Source organism: Schistocerca gregaria, chromosome 2 (genome assembly GCF_023897955.1).
Source record: "Schistocerca gregaria isolate iqSchGreg1 chromosome 2, iqSchGreg1.2, whole genome shotgun sequence".
NCBI classification, from domain to species: domain Eukaryota; kingdom Metazoa; phylum Arthropoda; class Insecta; order Orthoptera; family Acrididae; genus Schistocerca; species Schistocerca gregaria.
The window spans coordinates 414,936,350-414,943,387 of record NC_064921.1 but is presented as its reverse complement, the minus strand read 5'-3'; positions in this window follow the sequence as shown (position 1 = coordinate 414,943,387).

Below are 7,038 nucleotides of genomic sequence, written 5' to 3'. Positions count from 1 at the left end.
AAGTCCGATAACTTTTCTGTAATGCGAAGTCTGATTTGTATTTCATTCTTTCCCTTTTTCACGGTCATTTACGATTTTAAAACCCACTTGTTATTCACCATTTCTTCCCACATTTTTAACCTTTTCTTTTTTTCTCTTCTTTTCCTTTTTTATTAACCACTACAAGCAGTTAACATAAATTCGTTACCTTATAAATTATAATTGCTTTCTGTATTTTGGTTTTTGATGCGAACTCGTTTTTTTCCGGTATAATCTCATGAACGGGCTAACTCTAACGCTTATGCAAGAAGCACCTCTTGTGCCATTGCGCTATGTTTGGTCAACAGTGACAGGCAAAATCTGTAAGGCTATCATTATATTAGGAGATTTGTTATTGAAACTTCTCTGTGGAATGCACTGAGAAGGCGCAGAGGGAGAAGTGCATCAGACAAAAAACTAGCTGCATGAATATTTAACTGCAAAATTTCTTCTTTCAGGTCGTGCTAATTAATGTCTACACTGTACAAAGATGATATGTTTTCTACACACACTGATACTGTAGAATGGCTGAGTCTTCCGTAGTTCCATAAGAAATCAAATACAGGGTGTTACAAAAAGGTACGGCCAAATTTTCAGGAAACATTCCTCACACACAAAGAAAGAAAATATGTTATGTGGACATGTGTCCGGAAACACTTACTTTCCATGTTAGAGCTCATTTTATAACTTCTCTTCAAATCACATTAATCATGGAATGGAAACACACAGCAACAGAACGTACCAGCGTGACTTCAAATACTTTGTTACGGGAAATGTTCAAAATGTCCTCCGTTAGCGAGGACAAATGCATCCACGCTCCGTGGTATGGAATCCCTGATGCGTTGATGCAGCCCTGGAGAATGGCGTATTGTATCACAGCCGTCCACAATACGACCACGAAGAGTCTCTACATTTGGTACCGGGGTTGCGTAGACAAGAGCTTTCAAATGCCCCCATAAATGAAAGTCAAGAGGGTTGAGATCAAGAGAGCATGGAGGCCATAGAATTGGTCCGCCTCTACCAATCCATCGGTTACCGAATCTGTTGTTGCGAAGCGTACGAACACTTCGACTGAAATGTGCAGGAGCTCCATCGTGCATGAACAACATGTTGTGTCGTACTTGTAAAGGCACATGTTCTAGCAGCACAGGTAGAGTATCCTGTATGAAATCATGGCGGTGAATCGAGGAAGTACAGTACATTCTGACGAAACTAAAATGATCTCTAACATGGAAATTAAGCGTTTTCGGACGCATGTCCACATAACATCTTTCCTTTATTTGTGTGTGAGGAATGTTTCCTGAAAGTTTGGCCGTACCTTTTTGTAACACCCTGGATATGGCAGCACACCTTACAGTTAAGCTTCGTACAATTGTATCTAGCAGAACACTGAAAATATTAGTTTAAAACTGTGCACTGTGCTCTGGTTCAAATTTCCTTCTAGTATTTCATCTACAAGACATTTCCTTTTGTCTTTATGTTTTCTGTGCTACGAATTGTTACATTTAAGTCAAGTTTTTCTACTTCCTTGCAACTTTCTGCATCAATAGTGACCCAAATATTTATCAATTTATGTAATTCGGTGCCGTACTCTCCTCTTGTCAAAACTTACTTTAGCTCGCTGGGCCTCTACAGTAACTCATGGTAGAGGCTGACTGATAGTGGGTGAGCCAGCCGGCCTCCTTCTAAACAAAACTACAAATCTAAACCATTTTGCAAGACGAAAGTGTAAATATTTTGTCTACCTTGCCATCCTCATGCTATAAAAGGCGAAAATCGTTTTGGAATAAAGAAAAGAAGGAAGTATCAAGTATAAAAGATGTAGATGTCAATTAATTAAACTTTTCATGCATCTAACACTTTTATCTTGATAGTAGAGTATACTGAAAGCTACCCAAGCTTTTAACCACTTATTTCTTTCACTAATGAACATACATTATATACTTACATTATTACCATATAACATTAGTCAAAAAATGTTTTAAACTTGTCAAAACGTGGGCGACAGCTGAGACAGTGTGCGAAATCAGAACTAAACAGGAGATGTGAAGTTTACTATTCATAAATGCATACTCTTTCATATTATATAATATACTTTTGATGTTTGATATGGCTAGAAAAATTGATAACTAAACCATTGCCCTTACTTTGATTTAAAAAATTTCTTATACTTCTATTAAAATCTAGTATCAGTTGGTGGAAATTAAAACTGATTAATAAATATTAAAACACTTGATGTCTGAATAATATTTTTGCTCTACAGCGCCTATATACTGGTCGAGCCTCATAGACAAGTCCATAGTATTTTCCATTAATTTAACCACTATAGTCTGATTAAAATTACTTGATAGTTGGCGTCTTTCGCTTGAAGCTACACTGTTGCATATCGGTTGACGCTCGGTTAAAGGCGACACGCGTACACAAGACGAGTCACTCCACAAGTGCTGAAGTGTGTTTCATGTAATTCGGAGCAATGTTCGAAGAGGCTGCCGTCAGGTATAGCGGGAATGCTGGAAGGTCTGTCCACAACTGATTTTTAAGTGACCAATTATTAAATACGGCAGACAACTCGTTTTGTAGCCCTCAATTTACACTCTAGTCCTAACCTAACCAACCTCGTGATGTATCAACATCAATGGCAGTCAACAAACTGTGGCAGAGCTATTAATGATGGTCGTTTTGTTCACAGTGATTAAATCTGACCTCTAAATGCAAGCTCAAGACAAAAAATTTCATTTTCAGCACTAAAAGCGAACTGTAACTGCTCGGTTTCATCCATTTCCTGTAACTATCCTTACACTGGCTACAGACGCTGACGCGATACTAACTGATGAGCACTCATGGTTGGCACTCATTTACAGGTTATAGGCGAAACACGCAAATTCCAACCTAAAAATGAATGATTATAAGAAAAAATAAGAGCAAACAAAAAAATGATGAAAATGATGTGACGAAAGATTAAAAATAAAAAATTATATTTTAAGTAATGAATTGAAATTAATGATAATCAAAACCATTTTGATAATGATTAAAAAAAAAGAATATTTTACCCGATAAAATCTGAATCCTCGAACTTTTGCATGTCGGCTTTCTACCTTATCCACTGGGCTACAGCACCACTTGGTTATATTCACTCCTCTATACAACCGCTTCGAACGATGATTTGCTGCCTCATACAATGTTTTGTGAAGTTTATCTACTGTATACCGATCTCTATGGAGGTAATAATCGAATACGTAACGCCAAAGTGCATCTTGTGCGAAATCATGCAGTACTGTTTGGGTACTGATGCATATGAAACGTGCGTATTTATTTACTGTAGTTTTTTGTGGGTTGTTTTCCGTGATGATGAAATGCGGAGTAAAATAGCCAGTCCTACGATTTGCGAGTCCAAACACATGATGGAAAAAACCGACACAAGCACTCAGAAGTGAACCACCCATTTGTTGTGGTTTTTGCAATGGCAAATAGTTCCTCTTATTGGAGAAAGACAGCTCCAATGTGTGAAGTTTCAACTATCAGGTAATTTTAATCAGACTATAGTTACGAAGGCACGTGTAATTTTTTTATAGCGATGGCCTCCAGCGCTCAGACCTATCGTTCAAAAAGATTTTAAAACTTTCGCTTGTTTATATTTATTTAGGCGTCTGGACCCGTGAGCCCCTTTCAGGTGTACAGGTCTGGGGTACTGATGCCTCCCTAACAACGGCCCTGCCTTCAATCAAACAGAAGATTTCAATGACTATCAGCTTGCTAAAGTTTGAGATCCTACAATACTGTAGCGAAGTTGCAGCAGGAGCTCCATTCGAGAGTGTCACCAGCCAGCTGGCTACAGAGGGGAGGAGGGGGGGGGGGGGAGGGCAGGATGAGAAAGAGGATAAGGGAAGCAAGGAATGCTGGTACAATGATTAAAGCAGAAAAATTGTTTAATGATAAGAAAAATTATGGAGAATTAAAATGAGTTTTACAAATTAGTAAAATTTAAAGAAATTTAGTTAAAACATAATCCTTTTGATTTTTTGTAAAGTCTTCCAACAATTCACTAATAAAAACCTCTTTACTGTCAACAATAATTATTCCGTGAATACTCATCATTGCTAAACCACTGAGGCAGTTTTCTGACACTGCCCGAAACCGATATTGATTCTTCTTGAACTGCTGAAAGATCGTTCCACAGTACTTGTTGTGCATGAGGTCGAAATCAACATTTTTGATGTGTTTCGTGTCCCGGGGAAGAAGTTTTCCATTTCATTCAGGATATCAAGAAAAGTTAGCTCGTTGGGCTCTACGTGTTCTACCACAATTTTGCCAAAGTCCAGCTTCACTTATTACATTCGATATGTCATAAAATTTGACGAAGGTTATACAAGCTTCCATTAAATGATATTTCGACATGGTCATCATTTGCGCAGGATATGACTGAGATAAAGCGAATGCTAGGGTGTTTTCCTCAGCAAAACATACTTCAAGAGGATTAATGATAGATATGGTGGGCTTTCTGCTGAGGGGTTGCCTGGTATTGCTGTCTCCCAATCTTGCACGGAGGATTTTTATATCCTCAAAACCAAGTTTTTTCTAGTAGAACCGTTCCCTTCATGTGATAACATTTCTAAGGCCTTAATTATAACCGGGAAATTTCCTTTAAAATTCTGACGCTTTTGTGTTTCCCACTCCACCTTATTTCACGTAGTTTGGAGTTATTAGGTACCAGCTTCCTTCGCAATACTAATCCACGGAAAAATTTAATAATATCTTTGATGGTTCTCATAATGCTCCGAATCGCAGGAAGATTGTTGAGATCATTGATGACTAGATTCAGTTTTTGTGAAGAGCAATGAAAAAATGAAGTCTTGATGTACTTGCGGGAAACTGAACACCAGTGTCTTTTCCAGCCACTGTCGACGACCGTCAAATTCCAAACCAACGCAGTTCACAGACTCAAGGTTTCCTTTTGCCAAAAAGCCATCGATGGTCTGTGTAATCGATTTACCATTAGAGTTTTCAGCTCGATAAATCGAACATACATCTTTTCGTCCATAACGGATTCATCATCGAAATATCGAAGCCTAATCGATAATTGTTCAGCTCCAGAGTATAAGCTGTTTCATGTGCTAACACACTAGACGATTCTTCCTATGTCGGTTTAGATATGGACCGATCCATAGCTTGCATTCTTCTTCCCAAGCTCTCAATACGCTTCTTCAGAGCCATACGTCTCTTGCTTCAGTTCGTTTCGTGTATAACCCTTCCTTCTCTATAATGCTTAGCTCTCAGAGCTAAGCTGAGTCCCGCAAAACGTAATACAAGACATAACGGACTTAATAATTTTGGGGTTTTCTTCTAAATTTTTGGGAGTATTTTTTAATTTGTGGTTCAGCTGGAATACTTGCAAGAAATTCTCTAGCAGCTTCCAGTGCCGCTCTGTGGAAGTGGGTTTCTTTCTGCTTCTTTCACTGCTCGTGAGCATGTTGCAGAATGGTCTTACGATAAAAAGATCCCAGTGTGGTACCCCCTAACAGAATTCAGACTTGTCGAAAAAAATCGTACACTATTAACAGAAAACTGCTTTTGTACCAGGAATATGCCAACGAAGGAAATAAGTTTCCAACCAGGAATAACTGAATTTTCGCTTCAAATGTGTGGCGTCTTTCGCAAAGTTATACGACACTGGAGAGGTCCAGCAACTTCCCGGTAACTCTTCTCTCGATAAAACTGATGCGTGGTCAACATATCGGCCGATATCATTTTCGTAGCAGTAGCCCAGTGTAGAATCTATCTGAGCGAATTCTAAATCTGTAGAACAGGAAACGTATTGAAGATTAATTCTATCATGAATGTTAGATGTGCTATTGGACAGTAACTCGCCATGAGATTACGAGAAAATTGGTAGTCAGCGACTGCCAATGTTTTCCCCCAAACCCTTTCACAAAGTCACCTTCTGAAGCACTAGATTTTGACGGGTGACCCATATAGCCACGAGGATAGAGCGCCAGCTCCAAGAATTTAAGTTAAGTTTTCGAGAAAGAGATTCCCCTCTTGCGAAATTCTTGTTTTTCCCGTTCTTTACTTCTTCATCCTCCTTATCGCTGCCAATGTTTTTGCCTACAGATTTTTTTAAAAATATACTGAAAAACGAAACTGGAGAATACACTCCTGGAAATTGAAATAACAACACCGTGAATTCATTGTCCCAGGAAGGGGAAACTTTATTGACACATTCCTGGGGTCAGATACATCACATGATCACACGGACAGAACCACAGGCACATAGACACAGGGAACAGAGCATGCACAATGTCGGCACTAGTACAGTGTATATCCACCTTTCGCAGCAATGCAGGCTGCTATTCTCCCATGGAGACGATCGTAGAGATACTGGATGTAGTCCTGTGGAACGGCTTGCCATGCCATTTCCACCTGGCGCCTCAGTTGGACCAGCGTTCGTGCTGGACGTGCAGACCGCGTGAGACGACGCTTCATCCAGTCCCAAACATGCTCAATGGGGGACAGATCCGGAGATCTTGCTGACCAGGGTAGTTGACTTACACCTTCTAGAGCACAGGGTACATGGGTGGCACAGGATACATGCGGACGTGCATTGTCCTGTTGGAACAGCAAGTTCCCTTGCCGGTCTAGGAATGGTAGAACGATGGGTTCGATGATGGTTTGGATGTACCGTGCACTATTCAGTGTCCCCTCGACGATCACCAGAGGTGTACGGCCAGTGTAGGAGATCGCTCCCCACACCAAGATGCCGGGTGTTGGCCCTGTGTGCCTCGGTCGTATGCAGTCCTGATTGTGGCGCTCACCTGTACGGCGCCAAACACGCATACGACCATCATTGGCACCAAGGCAGAATCGACTCTCATCGCTGAAGACGGCACGTCTCCATTCGTCCCTCCATTCACGCCTGTCGCGACACCACTGGAGGCGGGCTGCACGATGTTGGGGCGTGAGCGGAAGACGGCCTAACGGTGTGCGGGACCGTAGCCCAGCTTCATGGAGACGGTTGCGAATGGT